The 25,530-nt window shown below is 41.2% G+C and overlaps 1 protein-coding gene across 1 annotated transcript in view; it reads left to right on the top strand.

Annotated features, from left to right (window-relative positions):
• Nucleotides 1-25,530, top strand: part of LOC135883987 (glypican-5-like) — a 632,305-nt gene that overhangs the window by 241,339 nt on the left and 365,436 nt on the right. The window lies entirely within an intron of this gene.

The following is a 25,530-nucleotide window of genomic DNA, read 5'->3' as shown; positions in this document are numbered from 1 at the left end:
TTGCTGGGAGAATAAGGGTCATGCTTTTAACGGTAAGATGGGGACACTCTAGGTCCAGAAATACCAGATCATGCTGTCTTGATCTTTTTTCAACCTGCATACCAGTAAAGTTTTTCAGTGAGGTTAAGTTGGTTGCTTTGAGTTTTGAAAGAAAGAAGAAAGAAGGAAATGGAGCAGCTGTGTTATGTAGGTCATTCTGAGTGTGTAGACTCCTTTGTTTTATAAGCAAAATGGGAGGGCAAAGAGCATGTACCACAATTGTTAATTAGACTCCTAAAGTATGTCTACACGGCAATAAAACACCCAGAACTGGCTCAGGTCAGGTGTCTCAGACTCACAGGGCTCAGGCTGCAGGGCTGTAAAATTGCAATGTAAACATTCAGGCTTGGGGTGGAGCCTGAGTTCTGAGACCCTCTGCCCTCATAGTATCCCAGGGTTCCAGAACGTCTACACCACCGTTTTATAGCCCCACAGCCCGAGCCCCACGAGCCTTAGTCCACTGACATGGGCCAGCTGTTGGTGTTTCATTGCAGTGTAGACATACCCCTAGGGTTTAATGAAGTTGATAGGGTAGGAATGGAACTTTCAGTTGGATGCTCTATTTCTCACCTTGGATCATTTCATACCCAATCTGTCCCCTTCTGGTGACTAAGTATGTGCTGGTTTGACCTCTTAAATACTATGGCCCCTTGAGTTTGTGTAAAACAAAACAAAACAAAAAAGCCTTGTCAGCAGACAACAATATTCATTTCCTAGGCACAATAATTGCTGAAGTCTGCACTGGCTTCTTGGAAATGGTGGATCCAAGACTTTTGTTCACACTACAGAGAGGACATGAACACTTTTAGAGCTAATGAGGGTCCAGATGGAGGCCCCAACCCTGCAATATGTTGCGCCTAGTCAGATTGAAGCAGTCAGTGTTAATTGGAGCTTCCAGGGAATGCAGAGGGAAGAGCAGCTGCTTCATCACCCATGAAGAGAGTGAAGTGTCTGGCCCTCTTTGTGCTTGGCTAGTGCTACTGGTCAGTGTGTGTGTGTGTGTGTGTGTGTAGAAGGGGGCAATGCATGGTCACTCTGGGCGGGCTTCAGCTCTAGCTCTGTGTAGTCACTGAGGTCAGGAGTGTGAAAGGACCATACTTTGCCCTGTTGCTGCGTGTGTGCACAAAGCAGAGGTCCTGTGCGCCATCTTCTCCCCGCCCCTCCCAGTCCATGCAGGGCTGGGTGTAAACTTGCCCTCACATTTAGTGAAAAAACTCCCAAACTGATGAAAGCAAATAACCTGAGCATTTCAGAGATTGGTTAATTGAAAGCATAAAACCAGTTTCATTTTGGGTACTCTGTGAGCAACTACGGAACTACAGTAAGATGAGGCCATGCTATGTTTCAGATGAAGCTGAGATACTGGTATCACCAGCTACCATCAGGGGACAGGCAGACTAATGAAGATGGATTATTTGTTTCTTTGGAGTATTTGACATTGCATGAAATGGTTTGGCTTTAATCTGAAATATGAGTGGTCCAACCCGCAATATGATAAATGTGACAAATTCAGTTATAGAAATCTAACAAGCACCTCACACCGAAAAATGACTTGCTATAGTTGTAAAGCACTTTTCTGTGCTGCGCTCTGATGGCATTACTGTACACACACAAATTCAGCATGTTGATATGTGGCACCTTAAAAACATGTTTTCTTGCAGCTTGTTCCATTGTTTAGTGCCTTCTGGAATTCTTCGCTGATATTTTTAGTCAGAGTCCTGCTAGAGGAGCACCGCTAGAGCAAGGCCTCTGAAAGCATTACAGATGGATAGTCAAGGAGCAGGAATAATGCGTTGGATTGCTGAAGGGAATGCCCTCCACTGCAAGAGTAGTTTGTACTCCACCAGGTTTGCTCTTATGCTAGGCTACTCTTCATAGATGGGGAGGGGACAGGGCTATGGTATCAGAAACATTATGGCCTGGTTTTTCCTCCTGGGCCCTGACGTGCCGTGATCTGTATGGGATGGTCTCCTGCTTTCCAGTGCTCATGGAGCACTAGCAACAAAACTACGTTTCTCTCCCTTTTAGAAGCCCAATCCTGCCCTTAACTCTTGCTGGAGGGGCATGTAGTGTAGGTAAAGAGATGCAGAGAGCACTCTTGGGCAGGCAGTGTGGCATCAAGAAGAGAGCAGCCTAAAACCTATTCTAAATTATGCCAGCTACCAACAGCCCTGAGAGGTGATAATGGGAGCCAGCAGGCCAGAAAGAACAGGGAAGCTCTGGTAACGCCTGTTTGCTCCAGACATGCCCTCTATTCCAGCAGCAGGGAGAGGGTAAGTGCTGGGCAGACTGGCTCCTATGTCACTGGATGATCCCTGTGAACCAGAACAGCTGGGCTCTGCCTGCAATGGGAGCTGCTAAGGGTGCAGCACCAATTTTAGGCTCCTATTTTTGAAACCTTGGCCTCAATCCCAAGTGAAATACATTAGGCGAGAAAAATACATTAGGAACAGGGCCGAAGCAGGAGGAAGGGGTGGTATTCTGTCCATTCTGCGGCTTTTTTTTTTTTTTTTTTTTGGCTTGGGGCAGCAAAAATGGTAGAGCTGGCCCTGATTAGGAATTTGTAGTTCTTTAATGCTCTTCATTTGTTCCTCAGGTAATATGAACCAGTTGAAGTTTTTGTACTGAAATTCAGAGTTGGAGATTTAGTTGAATACTGCATGCAGATGTGGTCACTCCATCTCAAAAAAGATTGGAATTGGAAAATGTTCAGAAAAGGACAATAAAAATGATTAGGGGTATGGAACGGCTTCTGTATGAAGAGAGATTAATAAGACTGGGACTTTTCAGCTTGGAAAAGAGATGATTAAGGGGGGATATGATAGAGGTCTATAAAATCATAACTGGTGTGGAGAAAGTAAATCATCATCATCATGTTCCTATTGCGTTTAGGGTAGCGACAAAGCTCCTCCACTTATGTCTGTTTCTGGAAAGTCTTTCAATGGTTCCCCAGCTATGCCCCAGATATTTCAGCTCGGTTTCCAGAGCTCTTTGCCATGTTGTTTTCAGGCGGCCTCGTTTTCACTTGCCTTCAGGTGTCCATCTTATTGCTAATCTGGTGATGGAATCCGTTTCCATCCGAAGCACGTGACTGATCCAGCTCCAGTGCCTCTTGGCAACGATGGTACTCATATCCTCTTGGCTGCACTGTGTCAATAGATCTTGGTTTGAGATTGTTCTGGGCCAAAAGATATGGAGGATTTTTCTGAGGAAGGTTGTATGGAATGAAGACAGTTTGGACATGTCATACTTTCTCATTCCTCAGCATTCTGCACTATAAAGTAGTGTTGAAAGTACGCAGCTCTGATAAATCTTCAGTTTGTTTTTGGTGGTGTATTTCGATGATTTCCAGACTGTATTTTAGCTCCTGAAGGTGTTCCTGGCTTTATTGATTTTGTTCCGGATGTCCTGGCTTGTTCCACCATCCTGGCTAATGGTGCTGCCCAAATATGTGAATGTTTCTACATTGGTGAGAACATAATCCTCTATCCGTACTGGTGATGGCGAGGCAATATTAAAGGCCATGATATCTGTCTTATTGTGGTTGATTTTCAGTCCAATTTGCTGGCTGAACGCGTTGAGTCGAGTTGTTTTTTCTTGTATATGGTGTTGGATATGTGATAGGACAGTGACATCATCTGCGAAGTCCAGGTCTTCAAGGGATGAGAAGAGTGTCCATTTAATGCCTCTTGGCATGTCTTCTGTTGTACGGCGCATTACCCAGTTGATGGCAGTGTTGAAGAGGATTGCAGACATGACACTCCCCTGACGTACTCCTGTTTTGACTTCAAAACTCAGCTCACTGTGATCAACACTGCGTGTAAAGTTGAAATAGAAGCTTTTGATGATGTTGATTATATGGAAAGGAATTCCATATGCCTGCAGAATGCGCCATAGGCTGGTCCTGTGAATGCTATCAAAAGCCTTCTCAAAGTCTTTGAAATGTATGTAGAGTTGCCGTTGCCATTCTAAGCACTGTTCTATTATGTTTTGTAGAGTGAAGATCTGGTCTGTGCATCCACACCCTTTCCGAAAATCAGCTTGCTCTTTTCTGAGAATGCTATTAAATAAGGAGGTGTTATTTATTCCTTCTCATAACACAAGAACTATGGGGTCACCAAATGAAATTAATAGGCAGCAGGTTTAAAACAAACAAAAGGAAGTATTTCTTCACACAACATACAGTTAACCTATGGAACTCTTTGCCAGAGGATGTTGTGAAGGCCAAAACTATAACAGGGTTAAAAAAAAGAACTAGATAAAGTCACAGAGAATGGGTCCCTCAAGGGCTATTAGCCAAGATGGGCCGGGATTGTGTCCCTAGCCTCTGTTTGCCAGAAGCTGGGAATGGGCAACAGGGGAAAGGATCACTTGATGATTACACATTCTGTTCATTCCCTCTGGGGCACCTGGCACTGACCACTGTCGGAAGACAGGATACTTGGCTAGAGGGACCTTTGGTCTGACCCAGTGTGACCGTTCTTATGTTCTAGTTTGGTTTTTGCACTGCTCAGCCATTACTAGAAATATGCAAGTCTGCACACAAAAGTGTCATAAAAGTAAAGTGATTGGGATACAGTTTTTAAAGGAGCTCATGAGAGCACTTTTTAATTCCAGAAAGAAAGAATCAGGTGAGCCCATATAAAGATATCATCCGGCATGGAAACAGGCAGAGAGCTATGTCACATGACAGTATATTTACTTTTGTTAACTGACAAAGAGATGATAAAAATAGTTATTTTAGTCTCTCCCACCTCGTCCCAGCCCAGTGAAATCAATGCTGTAGAATGTGTTTCACTCTCTCTGTGGGACTCTTTCCAATGTCATTTCTGGTGCTCTGCTTATGAAGATTTCACAGTATAAGATAACATCTACTCTAGGGACAGAAGAGGGTCTTAGAGTCTAGCCGTGTCCAATACTGTTATTGACAAAATGTATTTCAGTGCATTATAATTCAGGTGGATCGAAAATTTTCCAGATGAATGTTTCTTCCGTCGGAAAATGCCAATCCATTTTGAAATCAAAACATTCAGTGGGAATGTGTAGATTTTGACGAAATTATGTTTTGAGCTGTGTTTTATTTTACATTATATCATAGATTACAGTGATATATTGTTTCAAAATGTTTTATCAAAACAATACAATTCAGTTGATCTGAAACAATTTTTGTGTGTGGACATTTCATTTCATTGGAAATTTCAAAATGAGATATTTTTGGTTCAATCTGGAACAAAACCAAAATTTGAAATCACCATGTTTCCCACAAAACAGACATTCCAGGTCCTCAACAGCTCTATTTATAACACTATGTGTAAATAGCTTCAACGTAATTGAATAAAAAACTATGGTATCTGGAGATAACTTGGAAATTTAATATTTAAGGAGCTACGTGTATGACAAATGATTGCATGCAGGCTAATTTTGGAGATGTCAGCAACAGTGTAATATTCTAAATAGTAGTTTATAGTGATATAAAAAGAGTCATGCCCTTCACTGATTAGCACTGGTAGGGTTATAGAAACAGAAATGTAGGGTTGGAAGAGAACTCAAGAAGTCAACAACTCACGACAGTCTATCCATCTGTGATTATGGTCAGTGCTGCTGTTCCAGGATCCTGCAGTGCAAGAGGCATACTGCGGGGTGCACATTAAGTGCCTGTCAAAATTTTTCAAACAAAATAATTTTCTGCCCCCAAAGTGAGGCCTCATAGAAAATTATTACAGGAAAACTGTGGTAAATGAATTTTTTTCAGTTTTTTAGTGGAGGGCTTCTAACATAAATTAATTGTTTTGTTTGATTTCAAATCTGAATTTTTCCTTTGGTTTTTGATAACCCCCCAAATATTCCAAATACTGGAAGATAAGAACATTTGGAAAAGTTATATGGTGTAAAGTTGCAGTGATTCATTTTTCCTCTTGCCAATCTGTAAGTTTTGAAAAGTTGAAAGAGAGGGGGAGAACAGAGGAATAAGTGGGGGTTGAAAGGGGAAAAGAAAAATCTGAAATGTTGAAAAGATTTCCTTTTCAAAAGCCCAAGTACAATGGAAATTTTGATTCATATCTAAAATGTCCACCCCAAAATAGAAAAATTTCAAATGAAAATTGTTCATTCAAAATTTTTGGCAGGAAAAAATGTGTTTTTCAACCAGCCCTGTGCACATGGCTGTAAAGGAGGAGAATGTACTTCAGGTAATGTGTGCTGCTGACAACGCTACGTGTAATAGCTAATTGGGGGGTTGATGTGCCCCCTTGCTGGCAAATATAGCTTCTTTGATAACCTGTTTAACAGGCTGGCATAGTAGCCAGTTCTTCCTCCTCATGCCCTCTTCAGTCATGAGTAGAAATATTGCCTTGCTACTTGCCTGAAGATTCATTTCTCTAATGCTCTTTCTCCCTTCCCAGTACACCAGAACTCCCAGGGTAAGATTTCTTCGATAATAAATAGCACTGATCCCAAAATATAGACTTACTGCTGTATCAGAAAATAGAGCTCCAGTATTAATATGGTGGGATCTCTTGTGAACCTTAGCTTGAGGTTACTCAGCCTATGAAACTGGCAGCCATCCCAGTTTTTATTTCCTTGTCCCTTCTTGTATTTCATATGGATATCTGGAAACTGAGCAATATTTATTTATGGCATACACTAATTGACATTCAGGCTCTTTAGGAAAAACAAATACAATGCTTACATTATTTATAACACACAAATGCAACATAAAACACCACGAGACAGTCTTCAAAAATGGGCTTGTACTGTACATCAGTCAGCAGATATAGCTGATTGTTAAGTTCTGCCAAATGATCTGGTGTGCAACATTCACACTGTAATGTCTCATTCTATTGTAGCTTTCTAAATCATGTCTGAGACTTGAAATGACCATACCATGATGTAATACGATGGCAATGTAAAAAAGTTGGCATTGTGTCGATATTTTTTTCTATGAATTTCTATAAAGAAAAAATGTTTGAGACTGAGTGTTTTGTGCAGATTTGTGATTAGGCAAGGGCATGCTGTTCAGATGAGCAACAAAAGGCATCCCCAACAATGACCTCCAAACCGATGCATTAGGGCCTTCATGGGCTATGGAATGACACCAGTGGGAATAAGCTTTCTTGCCCCCACTTGCCACTAACACTATCCTGCCTGTGTATAGAGGTGTTTCTTGTGGGAAGGAAGGTTTCACTATTATTTCATGAAACCTTGTGGGAAAAAAGTCTGTCTATAATAATCATAGGGTATTTGTATGCCCCCTGACCCTTAGTGTAGTACCTAACAACACCCCTATGAGGAACATTCTGTGATTTGCAAATACTTCTTCCTTGCTGATGTTTGAAACACAATCCCTTTGTTCTTTTTAGATATGGCCTCTCATCAATGACTAGAGGATTCTGCCTCTCCTTGCCCCACTTACCAACCAGCAGGGTAAAAAGTCTCAATACATTTTGAAGTGGACTGTAAAGGCCCAGTCCTGCAAGGGGCTGGCTTCATTGGGAGCTGAGGGCGTAGATTATCAGGCTGTGTGTATAGGCCTTGTTATTGTTAGCGAAGAGAGGGATCAGAGACGTGGGCGATGATTTTCAGCACTGGGTGCCTAAAGTTCAGCTCTTGAGTCCATGGGCATTCAGAGAGAACTACCATGTGCTCATCTGTTATGAACATTGTACTTGCGTAGGTCCCTAAGAGCCTTATCCAAAGCCTCAGTGGGAGGTTTTCCATTGACCCCAATGGGATTTGGATCAGATTCCAAGAGAAAAACATAGGTTCCTATGGCCTTGATACATAGTAGAACAATCTTTTCTGATGCAGTCCTTTTTCTGTGGCTGGAGAAAGGAAAAGTAGTCCAGCTGGTACACTCTTGGTCCAGGTGCATTATATAGATTCTCTGGTGATACTCGCTGAGGAATTCAGCATTTTAGCAGGAGATGTACAGGTACTTAGAATAGGTACACAATACTGAAATTAGACAGTCTGTAACCTGATCTTAGATTATGTATTAATTATATTGATTACTTAAGAACCTCCAGTTATCACTTTGAGAGTTGACAGATTCTTGCCCCAAGATCAGGCCCAATATTATTTAAATTATTATATAGTTGGGAACCCTGATGTGCACAGTTGCAACACTCACAATGTAGGAGCTCTTTTATATTTACAAATATAGTTTATTAATACATTTCGCACAGTCACAAAGACCCCAACTTAGTAAGATAGATAGAGATACTACAGAACGTACATCCACCCACCCATATACTCACACCATCCCTTGTAGAACAACCTGAAACGTTAGCCATCATCTTCCTCATCACCTTCCCCATCACCACCAGTGGCCATCATTCTGGCATCTCCCAAGGACTACATCTCTCTCTCCTACTGCCCCTAGGCTGGGATGCCACTTTTATAATATGTTACGCTGACACCATTATGTTCAATGCATATTCAGTAGGGAATTTTTCCCTTCTTCTTATTTGTATTTCCTCACCTCTCTAATGTTGGACTGTCTTTTTCCTATAGGTTAGTATTTCAATGATCTCAACTTATTATATATGTCAATTCGTTACCATGGCCCTTTTGTGGTTAGATATCACATTTGTTATTTCTGGTTATTTCAGTTCTTTCCAAGTTCTAAATTGTGGTGTACCTGTTAAGTTTAAAAGGGTATGAACTTAGGAAAGCCCCTATGCCAGTCTGCTTTAATGCATCCTCTATGTTACAGGTCACAGTCATACATGGACCTTATGCTTTAGCTCCATTTATCTAGGTGAAAGGCCCCAGACACATGTATGCTAACTTGCTGAAGCTACTGTCTTACAGGATACAGGCCCGTAGGTTTCTTGCATTACTGCAGAATATAATGCAAAGCAGAACATAATGCAAAGCAGTAAATATAATGAAGGCAAGCTAGCCCACTGGCCTACAAGTCATTTTAGCAATGTGTGTGCAGTTTCCATTGATGAAGCAGTAATAAATATTAATCAAACACAATTAATCTAAATCTAGAGCAATTGAACAATTGTGAAGAAATTTGGTGTTCATTAAAGTGAGGTACTAATGCAGCTGACTGAGCCAAGCATAATACAGACAGGTGTTATGCACATTTCCCCATCTCGCTGTGCCAGCGGGCCTCAAAATGTCTCTGATTCTAGAGCCAGACCTATGTAGAATAATGAATCATGCAACGTTGTAACTAATCGTGCCATGTCTTTGAAGTGATGAATAGCTCCTAGGAGGACACAACCTCCCTCTTTTTCACAACTGATCTAAACTGATTAATACACTGTGGATATGCATTGTTATTACTTAAATATTGCAGTCTTGTGGATTCAAATGCAGGATTTGACAGGAACCAGTGAGAACTGTGAAATTACCGCTGACATATTGGATCTCCTGCTTTTACTGAACAAGTCCTTGTGGCTGCTTTTACAATTAAAAAACCCACCACATAATTACCATTTTCTTATAGTGACATTGCAATAAGCTAAAGAACAGTGTTATTGTTCCTATGCAGAAAGACAACAGGAGTAGGAAAAAAACCTAATGTAATTGGCTTCAATGGGAGCTGCAGATACTCAGCACTTCTGAAAATTAGGCCACTTGTATTTAGGTGCCTAAATATGCCTTTAAATCCCTAAGTTAGGCACCCAAATTTGAAAATTTTAGCTTTAATTGCTTCATGCTTCAGATAATACAGATCTCACAAGGGTGTTGTGAAGCTATAATTAGTGTTTACCAGGCATACAGAAATCCTGTATCAGATGCTGTGTAAATTAGTTCGTATTATACCCTGGTAGAACTCCAGCAGCACAGTGCCCTCTAACGCCATGCTTGTGCAATGGTTCCATGGCACTCTGCCTCTGAGACAGCAAGGCATCATGAACAGCCCTCCTGGCAGCCCCTAAGTACTCCTTGGAAATCTCCCATCCCAGTACTGATGCATCTTGACACTGCTCAATTTGTGAGCTCTAGTGGGATCACAGCATGTATTGGCATGGCTGCAGGTGGTAACCCAGATCTAGACTACCTCTGTGGCTGCTTTTGAAGCTACTTTTTCAGTTACAAAAGCTTATTTGAAAATAGTCAACCTTCAGATAGGTCTGGGTAGTAGAAATTAAAGCTTTCAAGTTCTACAGGGAATTGTTCCTCAGAAGGAGAAAATCCATAATCATGGGCATGATGTAGAGTCGTTTTGTGTGGCCTTTACTGATCAAAGTGATGTGGTATTTCTGTGTCAAACCCACTTTTAAACTAATGTCCCAGTAGGAGAGTCATGACTGTTAAGGTGTATATGATTAAAGTTCAAAATGATCTGAAGAAACTGGAGAAATAGTCTGAAGTAAATAGGATGAAATTCAAGGACAAATGCAAAGTACTCCACTTAGGAAGGAACCATCAGTTGCACACATACAAAATGGGAAATGACTGCCTAGGAAGGAGTACTGCGAAAAGGGATCTGGGGCTCATAGTGGATCACAAGCTAAATATGAGTGAACAGTATAACACTGTTGCAACAAAAGCAAAATATCATTCTGAGATGTATTAGCAGGAGTGTTGTAAGCAAGACACTTTGACATTTTGCAAAAGTCTCAAGCAAATGAAAAGGGAATTTTATGGCTTTACTAAAGTTTATGTTCTTAATTAAAGGTTAAGAGCAATTATGATCCTGGATCCTGCGATTGTTTCCACTAAGGCAGAGCGGGTATCTGCCTGCACTCTGTGCTAGTGGCTCCAACTGCAGGATCAGGGCCATAATCCAATTTGGGATATAAAGTCCTGCTACCTCTGAATCATGGCAAAACTCCTATTAATTTCAATAGGAGTAGGCATGGCCTTAATTTAGGAAAATTTGCTGTTTAACTTGTTGTACCCTTCTGATGATGTCAGATCTTGTTTAAATTAGTGAGGAATGAAACTCAAAAGATCCCAGCAACTTGATTCAATTTGCTTCTTTTTTTGGTCTGGAAATTGGGTTGGAAAAAAACAGGTTCACTCAAGATTTTTCAGGGCTTCCAGGTTTCAACAAGGTCAGAAATACACAGAGAATCGTCTTTCGATATTTTCATGTGTCTGCCTCTAGAAGACAAAGGAGTGCAGAGGGGTTTTGTTTTGTGTTTTTGTTTTGTTTTTTAATGAGTTTCTTTATATCAACTTTACATATTTTTGATTTTGGACAAAACTTAGGCCAGTTTGAACCAGTTTCCCACATCATGGGTGTATGAACCCCGCCCTGGAAGTGACAGGGTAAAGGGAAGCCAGAGAGCCATTCTCTGAAGGCACCTGGAGGGGAGGGAGACATGTAATTAAGGATTAGACCCAGCTGGGGAGAAACAGACTGGGTGGTTGGTTCAAAGGAAGTGTTGTAGGTCCAATAAGGGAGGACTGAGAGCAGAGGGCGCTTGCAATATAAGTTCATACTGGTTCCAGGTGGTGGCCCAGAGGGCCAAAGCCACCCGGAGAAAGCTCCTCAGCAACAAAGTGAGAAAAGGGGCACAGAAAGACAAAACTACAGGGATGGGAGCAGGAGAGCACAGCTCCATGACAGATGCTGCATACAGGCAAAAGTAAGAAACAGCCATGGGAAGGATCATAAGAAACAGACCCTACTTGATTATCACAAGGGCTTCAGGCTGGAACCCGAGGAGAAGGCAGGCCTGGGTTCCTCTGATGACCCTCCTAATGATGGGGGTGGTATAAGCCTCTGGAGTAAGGGGACAAGGACTCTGGAGCCCAGATCAGGGCTGAAGTCCTGGTGCATGGTCACTAAGACATCCTGCTCTGTTTGGAGTTTTTGTTACCCTGGAGGGGATGAGGCTCTAAACACCCAGTCCAGAGGGCTGTCTGTGGTAAGAAGGAACAGAGTAGCTGACAGCAGGGGTGACAGACACAGAAGGACTGCTACACTATGCCTAGCCACGAGAGGGCACTCTAGCTAGTGAGTGAACCTTCTACAGTCCATCTCTAATTTAAAGGGACACTGTCAACTTGACATGTAGTCAATTAAAAAGAGCGTTTAAAGCATACTATTTTCTAGGTAGTGCACCCGCCTGCCCTGCAGTCTCCTTGCCAATCATATTTTCCTAATATTTTTTAAATTCTCTCCCCTGTTGCTCTGTGAAAGACAGACACCAGCAAGACAAACAGTGAAACTGACTATATGCAAAGGGTGGTCAAATACACAAAGCAAACCAAATGAAAAAGTGAAGAAAATGTGGGTCCCCCCACCACTTCCCGCCCCATCCCCCGGTAATCTCTTTCTGTTCTAGGGATCTTAGGTGCTACTCATAACAATAGCAGGTAAAATCCTTTCAGACGGGATTTTTGAGTTGCCCATTTCCAGTTAAATCCACCAGGAACAACTAGCTTCATTACTATTTTTATCCTGAGATCAGTTCATGTATATGCTACAGAGCTAGGTAATGTGCCTAAAGTATCAATAAACTTTGTAAAAATGCTTAAAGCTTGTAATTTTTTTGGTTGTTTTTCTGTCTATTTCTACAGGCTCCTTTCATCTTCCAGGCTCAACAGAAGTTTCAAGTTGAAGCATCTGTTTAAATAGCTAAATCAGGAGTTTAAAGTTTGGCTCTATTCAGAAAAGTGATTATTGAATAATGGCTTGGGGTGAGGGAAATCCACATTTGTTGCCTCTCAACGATTTCAAGGTGAAATTTCCCGAGTTCATAGTTTAAGTGATGTCTTTTCTAACGGCCAAGCCCATGCACACTCAGCCTGGAATCTAAAAGTTAAATTGAGTTTTTACTAAATTATGCATCATCACCAGTCATAGAGATTCTGCAGGCCAAATTCTGTGTTGACTTAAAACATATGTCAATGCAACTATGTCTCTCTGGGGTGTGAAAAAATCACACCCCTGAGAGACATACTTATGCCAGCCTAAGACCCAGTGTAAACACTGCAAGGTAGATGGAAGAATTCTTCTGTCAACCTAGCTACTACCTCTTGAGGGGGTGGATTTACTACAGCAACTGAGAAACCCCCTCCGTCACTGTAACAAGTGTCTACACTACAGCAGTGTAGCTGCAGCCCTGGTAGTGTAGAAATGTTCTTAGTTACATCTGTGCAAGCCTACTGCCTTCAGTGATGTAGTGACCCTGTCACTGGAACTTAGTTAACAATGTACAAGCCAGGCTAGTATCCTCCTTCTCACTCTTCCATCTCTATATTGGCCCTGTAGTGCGATCAGGAGTGAAAAGTAGTAAAAATGTATTTGTCACTTCAGTCAGCAGTTTTGACTCTTAATACCTCTGATTTGTAGGCAGAAAAGAGGCTATTTCCAGATGTGCTCCAGATGTAACCATTGGAATAAAAATTCACAGAAAAACAGCCTTGCTGCCCAGTCACTAGTGATAAGTGGGGGGGGGGGGAAGCAATATACCATCCTGATGGCTTCTGATCTCTCTTTCCTTTTCACATACTCTTTCCCCCCACTTTAGTACTTCTCTGGAATTTTGTATGTCATGGAGCCCTTGAGGTGCTCCTGATTCCAGCTGTCTATGGATCATTGCATGGGTCATTAGAACCCCTGTGGGGGAAGAGGGCTTGATGCATGCTGGAGAAGGAACTGACAAATCAGTGACTTTCTTTTCAAAGATTCTGCTTTTAAAATGCTGTGATTTTTTTGTGATCTTAGAACTTGCCTTGTCCCTCCTGTAATTTTTCTAAGGCACTAGCAAGCAGTCGCCTGCATAGAGAAAAGGGAGACAAAATCCTTTTAAGCCTCCGTAGCATCACAACATTTAAAATGTGTTAAGCCTGTTCTGCTCTTCAATGCTAGCAATTTCTGGAGATTACCTATTGGTGGAAGCTGCAAAATACTTTATTTATAGGAAACAACCCAAACTTTATAATGTTGCTTCCTTGTATAGCAGAAAAAACCTACCGCACGGCCTGTGTTGGAAATGGACACTTAGGAATACATTTGCCTAATCTGACTGAGAGAATGATGCAGAGCTGTGTCATTCCAATATTCCTTGGACAGAATGCTGTGCAACCTTTATACTAATCCTTCCATAGAGATAAACAAGGAGCTGGAGAAAATGTATGCACTTTATTTTAAATAGCCAAAATTGGATTGGAGCTATAGTATACCATGGTTTAACCACATTTTCAATGTAGTTAGGGGACATCACAGTTTCTCCACTCCCATTTTATCAGCCTTTATTTGTTTTAAGAGGCAAATCCTCAACTGGTGTAAATCAGTGGACTTCCATGGGCTTCAATGGACTGGAACCAGTTTACACTAACTGAGGATCTGGCCCTAAAATTCCAGAGAAACTGAAGAGAATGGCTAATAGTCTTTTGTGCTACTGTGCTTGTCTTTAACCAGTATGGTGCAGAGCAAGGCTGGGACCAGGGCAGGAACTGTTACTGAATTACAGTTTGTTCTCTGGCCTGCTCCTGGGATAGTGGAACTATGTGCTGCCCCTGAATCAGGGCAGATGATACTGTTACAATCTAGCCCTTTATGTGTATGATTATACCCTTTAAAATGTACAGTCAGTCCCAGTTGGGTTATGCTGAATAATTAATACAGTTTACGTGAATATGACAACCTCTGACTTATTACAGCTTATTAAATATAGCTTTGCATTCTCTTCAGGCAGGCCAAATTCAGACCTGATGCTAGTGAGAGGAACTCCAGTGAAGTCAAGCCCGCTAATGCCAGATCTGAATTGGACCCTGTCCCCCACAACCCCTGTCCCCCCTCCCCCCCCACACACACTCTGTTAAAAATGAATCTTCCTTCACTGTGTTTTAAATATGTAATTTATATGTATATAAAGAAGTTTTTAGTCATGGGCACTTATATTTTTTGAAGAGAGAATGTGATAATTTGCTCTTGGCAACGCAGATCTTTTGGGATAAGGGATCAGATGCTGCGTGTCTTGGAACTGAAGGGTAGCTTGTCAGCGGAGGCATATTAGAATTGTCTGTGTCACTTAAGTATCTAGAGAATATTGCTTTCTCTTCTGTCTGAACTGATTTTTTCACTGATCACTGCAGTGGATCATTTAAGTAGCAAAAGACAACACAGGGCCCTGTTCTTTCATTCTCTGCATGAGTAATGAATGAATACAGGCTTTCACTTATAATTTGATTGTATTTTCTGTTAAGTGTTAATATTTGTTCGTGGTTGTACAGCACCTAGCACAATGTGGTCCTGTTCCATCACTGGGGCTGCTGGATGCTACCACAATGCAAATAATTAATAATCATAATAATAAAAATAAATAATTATCTTATCAATTTGAATGAGAATTGCTTTGTAAAAAATATTGGAGCTTTCAGGCGGCCTATTTGTTGTCAAAATATAACTTTAAAAATTAAGAGCCGGGTCCTAAAGATTGTCCCGCCAAGATTTTCAGGCAAGTGTATGTGTAGGAATGTACTGTCTACACTATAGTTCAATCTGTTTGGCCCTCTACTCCCTGCAGTGATGCATGTCCTTAAGGGCACATGGAGAGAGCACAAGGACTGCAATTGCCCCTGGTCCTTGCTTGGGGTCACTAAAGGTAGTAGTGGAAAGCTCCTTGTGGCCTTTCCCCCTGTGCATCTGCATAAGAGCAAGGGAGAATCTGATCCCAAATTAGCCAGATACATCATGTCTACATAGGAAAGTTGCACCAGTTTAACTTGAATTGATTTTTAAATCAATATGATGAAACCAGGGCAAACCACTGTGTGGACAGTATTATTCCAGTTTGAGAGGCTTTGTTTTTCAGTTTAGTTTAAACCTGTTCTCAATTGACTTAAGCTATGTTGAAAAACCCCACTCATAAACTGAAAGAAGAGCATCCACACAGGGGTTTGCACCGCTTTATCTAAATGGGTTTAAATTCACACCTAAGGCTATACCGGCGAACTTTCCCATGAAGACAAGACCCTACAATGTGAAGAAAACAGAGAAAGGAACAGGGTTGAGAAGAAAGTTTTAAAACAAATATAAAGAATGTGTCATATTACACAGGGAAGAAACCTCCTGAGTTGTGATATGTGCACATGGAGACTGAGGTAAGGCAAGAGGAACTGGGAATCAGTACAGGGATGGAAGCTATTGGTGGAAAGCAAACCATTAAGGTGGGTTTTGAGGTAGTCTTGAGCAGTGCATGCTGAGATACCACATACTGGGAGCCAGCTCATCTGGGCACAATAGACCAAATTCTGATGTCAGTTACACTGGGGGTAAATCCACAGTTACTCCAGTGAAGTTACTCTGGATTTGCACTGGTGTAACTGAGATCAGAAATCCAGGCTGGGGAGTCTAGGACCATTTTGACAAGATGGCAAGGGTGAAATTAAGGATATGTTGAATGTCCCTCTTACCCTCGTTATGTGGGGCATTTGGCAAATTATTTCAAAATGGCATGCTTTAAAATGATATATATTTTCTGGTGACCTTTAAGCTTTTGAAGATCATGCTACCAGCAAGCTAACAAGTTTCAGTGCATAGCTGAATTACTTAATAGCTGTCAGATGCACTGGAAAAAGTAGAAGCCTGCATTATATTCCATTTTTACAAGGCAAGAGACTTCATTGATGCCAGAAAGGGACAATTACATTTTAAACCCAGAGCTTTATGCACAGTATGGGATTAGTCCTATTCCTTACTTTGGATTAATAAACTACAGTACTTTCATTAAAATACATGTGGTATAAATAGTGCCGTCACAGAGTGCTGTTTTAATTTGCATCTCCTTTTAAAAGAAGATACTTACAAAGTCAGCACTCATCTAAAATATAGCATTTCCAAATAATTGTATCAACACTAGGAAATAGATAAGTGGACAATGTGATATATGTGTCTGTACTTTCTTCCAGTACAATAGAATGTGCCAAGTCCAAACCAAAACAGGATTTAATAAAAAGGCATGTTGCAGCTTCAGGTTAGGAACAGAAAATATGGTCTAAAACATTATTTTAAAATCACAAAAAAAGAAACTGTTCCTATCCATGTCACTTACAAACATATAAAGAAAACAATCAATTAGCAGAGGATGTTTATATATAGCACCTACAGTAAATAAGGTCTTTCTTATAAAAAGAAAGCACAATGACTTCAACTAACAAACCACATTCAACATACAAGTTATTAAAAATCCATGTACTGACTCCAAAGCTGACGTCCTCTCCACAAGCTCAGAAAGACAAATACAATAGACTGATGTAAACTGAAGGATTTAGGTACTTATGCTTAAAAGACAGTATACTGAGAAATGGGGTTTGAAATCTCCCAGAGAATTATACTGACCTTTGGACAACTATGTAAGGTGAAAGGTCTTCTCTGGTCTATTGAGCTTTGTGTCAAGGTAGGGATCTGTGATATTTGTGTATAGAAATAAATAGATTTATTAGGACACTGTAAGTAAAAACTCCAGTACACAGGAAGGACTCAATTTTTTTCCTAGCCTCCCCCAACCAAGACAACAATACAGTATCAAAACAAAGCAATGACTTAGCACTAAGACAAAGATACAGCACCACCTATTGGTGGATGCGCTGCCTGCTTTGATTACTACAGATCCTCACTTTAACTGTGTTTTGATTGCTCTGTTGCCTATAGTTAAAAACCTTTAAAATGAATAAAACCATGTGTAACTATGATAAGAAATGTTGTGTGGTTTTGACATTTGACAGCTGAGTTTTGCTACAAGAATTTAGGTTCATTTGAACTCCAAATCATAAGAAAACTTGGGGGACATAACTCCGTAAGCACCCAAGCAGAAAAAATGCTTAAATGAAACCCTTGATAATCATAAGCCATTGAGTTTTGGCAAGTCTAATTAACAGCCACAGCAACTCCTTTTGGCTGGATCAGGCTTGCAAATATTATTTCAGGCTGGTATCTTAAGACTAGATAAATATATGAAGGAAAGGGATTAGGGTGGGGAGTTATGTCAGTATGAATTAATACAAAAAGATGTTGCAGACATTGGCAAGAATACTCCAGAAAAATAAGCTCTAAGATCTGTACTGGTTTCTTTTGAGTTCTGCTTTTGAAGTTCTGATTTACATTTAAGACCAGATGTTCCAAAGTGCACCCACAATTGGGGCCAGATTTTCAGAAGAGCTCAACCCATTGGGTTGCAGTGGGAGCTGCTCAGTACTGAGCGCTTTTGCAAATCTAGTCCTGAGCTCTGTTAAAAATCTGTCCCTTATTGGTAAGAATGTGTATCTAAATCACGCTCTGTATTTGTCCCTGGTGTTTCATTTAAAATCTCTTTCCCTTCATCTTTAGCATTATTTTATTTCATTTGTTTATTTGCTGTTTAACATATTTATAATACTGACAGTGCCACAGAGGTTCACTGTGGGAGTGGGAAAGACATTTGCGGCCAGGTCCTTGGCTGAAAAGCAACTGCTTTGCATCAAACACAACCCCACACTGCTTCTGGACCTAAAGCTGGCACCTCTAGCCCTGGTAAGATCATTCCAGTACAAGGGGACACAAAGCCAGCATAGAGGTGCCTATGTCACTATCACCCAACTTGCAGCAGGCATAAGTGAATGGCTAGATGGGGCATTGCAGAGCACGTCAGTTCTCCTGGTGGGGGGAGCGGGGGGTAACAACAGTTTTGGCTTGTTGGGCTGTTAGCAGACACCGTCATCCAGAGTAGCCCTTAGCCTGCACTACCTTACAGTGAGGATGCAGTCAGCTCTACATGCAACAGCCTCAGGATCAGGTGAATGCAAAAGGAGGTGGGGGGGCTTTACCCCGGCTTTGCGCCCTGTCCCCTGATCTGTGTTTGGTGCGGTTTGAAACTGACCCAAGGAACTTTACCTTTTAATCCTCAAGGCTTCAGAAAAAGAAGTTTCTATGAACTGCATAAAAGTAATTGGAAGCTTCAAGATGTAACCAACTTTCAATCCAAGTAGAGACAGCATTAGACATATAAGGAGCATTTATCATTTTGTTCAAACTTCTGAGTCGAAGAAAGCAGGTTCTCTTTGAAGAATGTTCTTCTTCCAAGAAATGTGTTTCATCCAGACATCTATAGCTACAGACTCCCTATAACTACTTCCTAGCCAACATCTGCTCCTGATCAAAAGAGTGTACAGGTTCAGAGTATGTGCTCCTGGCCACGGGCATGCATAAGATTACTTGAGATCTAGTTTCCCCTTCTCACAGAGGCAACAGTTTTCATGAGCAGAATGTCTGCATGGTCATTGCAATTGAGATCCAGAAACTTACTGTGATAACATTGTCATTTACTGCCTGCCGGGACTTGAGCTAACTGAAGTGAAAGCAAAGGCTTGACATTCTAGCACAAGGGTGCATTGAGCCAGTGTGCTGGTCTACCTACACGGCTTTCATTGTTTTGTTCTTGGCTGGGAGCAAGCTGTGCCCCAAAGTCAAACTTAGTGGAGGGCACTATTGTACATTCAAGAAAATGATCAGCAAAGTTAAAACAGGACTATTTGTTATAGTTTTGGACTAGCTGATTCTTTCCTTTGTTTAGTAATGAACTGGGGAGGGAAATCTGAGGGGTTGCAAGGCTGGAAACTGTACATAGGATAGAATTATCTTCTGTGAAAGGGATTTTTATTTTTTTAACCAGAATTTCTTGCCAGTACTTGAGAGAGATGAGCTAGCAGAGAGGAGTGAAATGCTTAATTACCCTTTGCCAGGTGTAAGGTGGCACTAGCAGGAGAGGATGCAGTTTGCATGATGTGTCATTCAGAAGGTTTGCAAACAGAGTACCAAAGGTTTGATTCTACAAACACTTAAGCACATCAGTAACTTTACTCAACTGAATAGTGCCTCTGAGGTGAGGTGAGCAGAATTACTTGTGGGCACAAAAACAACAAGGAGTCTGGTGGCACCACAAATATTTGCAGGATCAGGCCACAAGAAGGTGCAAGGGTTGTTGCCTTGGGCATTGAGGGAGAGAGATGGCGTCTGCTACTCCATTCATTATGTGCCCATTCATTAAGGGCCCACGCAACTTGCAGGGATTTCACTTTAGTCACTGTACCTTTTAACTTTTGTCTAACTAACCCCCTCATTTTTGTATAGTTCCCCCTTTTGAAATTAAAGGCCACAGTGTTGGGCAGTTGAGGTGTTCTTCCCACCACAGGGATGTTGAATGCTATTGTATTATGGTCACTATTTCCAAGCGGTCCCGCTATAGTTACCTCTTGGACCAGCTCCTGCGCTCCACTCAGGATTAAATCTAGAGTCGCCTCTCCCCTTGTGGGTTCCCGTACCAGCTGCTCCATGAAGCAGTCATTTAAAGTATCGAGAAATTTTATCTCTGCATTTCGTCCTGAAGTGAAATGTTCCCAGTCAATATGGGGATAATTGAAATCCCCCACTATTATTGGGTTCTTAATTTTGATAGCCTCTCTAATTTCCCTTAGCATTTCATCATCACTATTACTGTCCTGGTCAGGTGGTCGATAATAGATCCCTAATGTTATATTTTTACTAGAGCATGAAATTTCTATCCATAGAGACTCTGTGGAACCTGTGGATTCGCTTAAGATTTTTACTTCATTTGAATCTACACTTTCTTTAACATGTAGTGCCACTCCTCCCCCTGCACGGCCTGTTCTGTCCTTCCGATATATTTTGTACCCTGGAATGATTGTGTCCCATTGATTGTGTCCCATTGATTGTACAGATGTGGTCTCCTCACCTCAAAAAAGATATTCTAGCACTAGAAAAGGTTCAGAAAAGAGCAACTAAAATGATTAAGGGTTTGGAGAGGGTCCCATATGAGAAAAGATTAAAGAGGCTAGGACTCTTCAGTTTGGAAAAGAGAAGACTAAGGGGGGACATGATAGAGGTATATAAAATCATGAGTGATGTTGAGAAAGTGGATAAGGAAAAGTTATTTACTTATTCCCATAATACAAGAACTAGGGGTCACCAAATGAAATTAATAGGCAGCAGGTTTAAAACAAATAAAAGGAAGTTCTTCTTCACGCAGCGCACAGTCAACTTGTGGAACTCCTTACCTGAGGAGGTTGTGAAGGCCAGGACTATAACAATGTTTAAAAGGGGACTGGATAAATTCATGGTGGCTAAGTCCATAAATGGCTATTAGCCAGGATGGGTAAGAATGGTGTCCCTAGCCTCTGTTTGTCAGAGGATGGAGATGGATGGCAGGAGAGAGATCACTTGATCATTGCCTGTTAGGTTCACTCCCTCTGGGGCACCTGGCATTGGCCACTGTCGGTAGACAGATACTGGGCTAGATGGACCTTTGGTCTGACCCAGTACGGCCTTTCTTATGTTCTTATGTTCTTATGCATGATCCCTGCACGAGTGACCAACCGCTGCACTCCTCAGTCTAGTATTGGGTCACTTGAGTTGGGGGTGCTGTGTACGGACAGTTGAGCTAGTATCCACTATTAAGGAGTGCTCTGTTCTTTGACTAAAAATGATCTAGCTGTCGACAGCAGGGCCATTCTTTTGTGGAAACACATCTATCATTCATGTAGTGCTGTAGAAAGCTTTTATTCTGCTTTATGAATATTACTATCATGAGATGCCTACATAGTATATGCTGATGGCACAAATCAATAATTGTGATCTGTGTTCTTTCTCCTAACTCTGAATCCTGGTTCAAGTAGCAAAGGCCTCCTTAAGACATTTTTTTAATACATCAGTGCTTGCCATTTTTATGAAGTTGTGAGGATTCACTAAGCCATGGGACGGGTTTGAAAACAGTGTGGAGAAAAGTAAACCTACATGGGCAAATCCCAAACCCACTAAGTCAATAGAATGGCTCCCATTGATTTCAGTGTTGTGTGGGTCAGGTCCATCCTGAACAGAATGTCTGACAGAATAAGTCTTGCTGTACAATCCTGTACATAGCGGCAGTGCAGGAATATAATGTAGATGCAACTGTAATAGGTGCTATTTTGATATCGCTGTGTGATACATTTCATTCTGGCAACTGCAGGGCCATCTCTACTGAAGGGTGGTGAAGAGGAATGACTAGCAGGTTTGTTTTATATAACATTTTTCCTACACATTCTTTTGTTCAGAAGAAATAAAGAACAGCCCTTGTTTTGTCAGAAAAATGAAACTTCCCAATTAAAATAATGCAGTAATAATATAGCAATGTTCCAGTCATTGAAACTCCTCTAAGAAAAACAACATAGGCATGGCTAAAGTCAACATTTTATTTTTCAGTGGAAAACATTCAAGCTAAAGTTTATTTTCTTGCTCTTAATCCAACATAATGACTTTCCACTCATTCCCATTAGAAAGGTCAAAGTCAAATTTCCATTAGAAAGGTGCATGGAAAGGGAGAGCATTATTTGATTTCTGAGGCTGCCTAGTATATTTGCTTTCTTAATCAATGGCTTTTCCAGCCTGGAGATTTAATTTTATTTTCATTTATTTGCAATAGCTATGTGCGTATGGTGGCATCAACAAGAAAAGGCAAATCTTACTTTAATCCAGGGCTGTGGAGTTGAAAACTCATAAAATCTGCAGCATATCAGTCAAGTTAAACAAGCATATTAAAATCAGGTTTAATATTCTACCCAATTCTCATACCTAATTCACCAGTCTGCTCCAGTTTGCCAATTAAAATGGGCTTACTGCTGCTCTGCACCACCTGAAAGGTCCAAAGCAGCTGGAACATGCAGATGAATCAGTCACATGATTTTATGCAATTGAAATGGCAAGAATATCTCCAGAAACTTTAGAATCATTCTTATGAGGATTTTGTTCTAAGCGAAGAATCCATCAATTAGAATCCTGGTTAAACAATGCAAATTTGACATATTAGAATGAGTCCTTACCACTTCAGGTGATAGCTGGATACTATGCCCAGAGATGCAACCTGTGTTAGCAGCCATACTACCTTGGGGTGAAATTCCATCCGATTCTCAAGAGTGTGTGACATTCCCTACTGATGACCCAGAATGGAGGAAGAGTGTGCTCACGCTCTCTCTTTTTCAAAAGTTTGATTGAAAAAGCATCTGAGCCCAGATTCTAGAAGTATGTAGCCACCTAACTCCCAATACCTTTGAGGGTCTGGGCCTCAGCCCATTCAGGTCAATGAAAAGGTGTTCATTGGGCTTTGGGTCAGGACCTTAGAGAGCATCCAGGCAACATTTTAGTATGACCTGCCAAGTAAAATCAAAGATAATCAGTTTGACATTTTTCAAAATAAGGAAAGATATCATCCAAGAGAAGGCCAAGTTTCATTTCAATGCAAATTAAATATGATTATTTATAAATGCGGAAATAAAGGCATGTTAATAGAAATGCCAGTACTCTCACTAATCACTAAGACAGCAAATGCTACCTAAAACATTTCCATTGGTTTTATGAATTGTAATTGTGTTTTTGACAGTCTCATCTTGGTGCTCAGCTCAGGTAGTCAGTTCCACGTGTGTCACAGCATACTGAGCTGGTTTCCATTCAAACAAACAGTATAAAGCAACATGTGCCACTTGCTATTTAAGGCCTGATTCAACAACCTGCTTGAGCGTGTGCCTGACTTTAATGCCTGACATGAGTAGTCCCATTGAAGTCAGTAGAACTACTCACATGCCCTGAAGTCAGGCACATCTGGTGACTCTTCCTAGGGGTACCCTAGATGGTGAGCCACATGGCTACCACCGGCCTTTCGAATGAGGAAGGCTTGCTTGTCTGTGCCTGCCCTGGGTAGGGTGACCAGATAGCAAGTGTGAAAAATCAGGACAGGGAATGGGGGGGTTATAGGTGCCTATATAAGAAAAAGCCCCAAATATCAGGACTATCCCTATAAAATCGGGACATCTAGTCACCCTAGTCCTGGGTCAGCTCCCCATCTCCACCACTAGGCCTATGTGGACCCCACTTTCTCTCTACAAGTCAGCCAGTAGCACCCTGCAACCCCTGAGCCCTCCAAGCATATCCTGGAACATCCAGCCCCTATTCCACTGGACACTCACAGTATTTATAGATTCATTGCTTCCAAAGAAATGGTAAATACCAGTTTACCAGTTCTCCCTCAGATCACCGCTCTGGTCAATACGCCACACATAGATAAGGTTATGGTGAAAGCAAGTAAAAGTTTATTTAACAAAGAATAGAGATTCCAGTGATAGCAAGTAGAAGTATTGGAAACAAATGGGAGCAACATATAAAATCTAGAGCCTAGCAACAATCTACCCCATCTGGTATTTAGCTGTTACACTCTGGTTACCTTTACCAGACCTGAAAAAGAGTTCTGTGAAGCTTGAAAGCTTGTCTCTTCCACCAACAGAAGTTGGTCCAATAAAAGATATTACCTCACCCACCTTGTCTCTCTCAGATCCTGGGATCAATATGGCAACAACAACACTGTAAACAATATACTCTCATGTCCAGTGCTTTCTAGCCAAGGATGCTGGGATCCCTTTTTTAGGAGACAAGGTGTATTGTCAGCACCTTTGGTAGGTGAAGGATACAGAGTATACCTCTGCACCCCCAGATATACCTTTACAATCCCTTATCTTTACTTATAAACAGGATCCCCCTCTTGCTGTTCATTTCTTCCTGTACATTTCCTCTCTTGGAGATTTCACAATCTTTTGACTGGTATCAGGTTCAGTATGCAAACAGGCATCCACTGCGAGACATATCATTCCCAATACACACAGGAATAGACAGAAATAAGCATCTGTTACCTTCTGCTTGAAAGGAACCTGTCTAGGACATGTCACCTTCTGGTGACCTGCCTTAACTCCAAGACTTTGAGAACATAATTTCCAGGATATATATATAGCGCCTTAAATATTAGCCATACATACATTTTGAAATGATTAAAGGAATCATTAAAAAGGGGATAGAGAATAAGATGGAGAGTATCTTATTGCCCTTATATAAATCCATGGTACACCCACATCTTGAATACTGTGTACAGATGTGGTCTCCTCATTTCAAAAAAGATATACTGGCATTAGAAAAGGTTCAGAGAAGGGCAACTAAAATGATTAGGGGTTTGGAACGGGTCCCATATGAGGAGAGATTAAAGAGACTAGGACTTTTCAGCTTGGAAAAAAGGAGACTAAGGGGGGATATGATAGAGGTATATAAAATCATGAGTGATGTGGAGAAAGTAAGGAAAAGTTATGTACTTGTTCCCATAATACAAGAACTAGGGGCCACCAAATGAAATTAATGGGCAGCAGGTTTAAAACAAATAAAAGGAAGTTCTTCTTCACACAGCGCACTGTCAACTTGTGGAACTCCTTGCCTGAGGAGGTTGTGAAGGCTAGGACTATAACAGCGTTTAAAAGAGAACTGGATAAATTCATGGAGGTTAAGTCCGTTAATGGCTATTAGCCAGGATGGGTAAGGAATGGTGTCCCTAGCCTCTGTTTGTCAGAGGGTGGAGATGGATGGCAGGAGAGAAATCACTTGATCATTAACTGTTAGGTTCACTCCCTCTGGGGCACCTGGCATTGGCCACTGTTGGCAGACAGGATATTGGGCTAGATGGACCTTTGGTCTGACCCAGTATGGCCATTCTTATGTTCTTATTATGACGG

Source organism: Emys orbicularis, chromosome 9 (assembly GCF_028017835.1).
Source record: "Emys orbicularis isolate rEmyOrb1 chromosome 9, rEmyOrb1.hap1, whole genome shotgun sequence".
Taxonomy (NCBI): domain Eukaryota; kingdom Metazoa; phylum Chordata; order Testudines; family Emydidae; genus Emys; species Emys orbicularis.
This window is presented reverse-complemented; position numbering and strand designations above follow the sequence as displayed.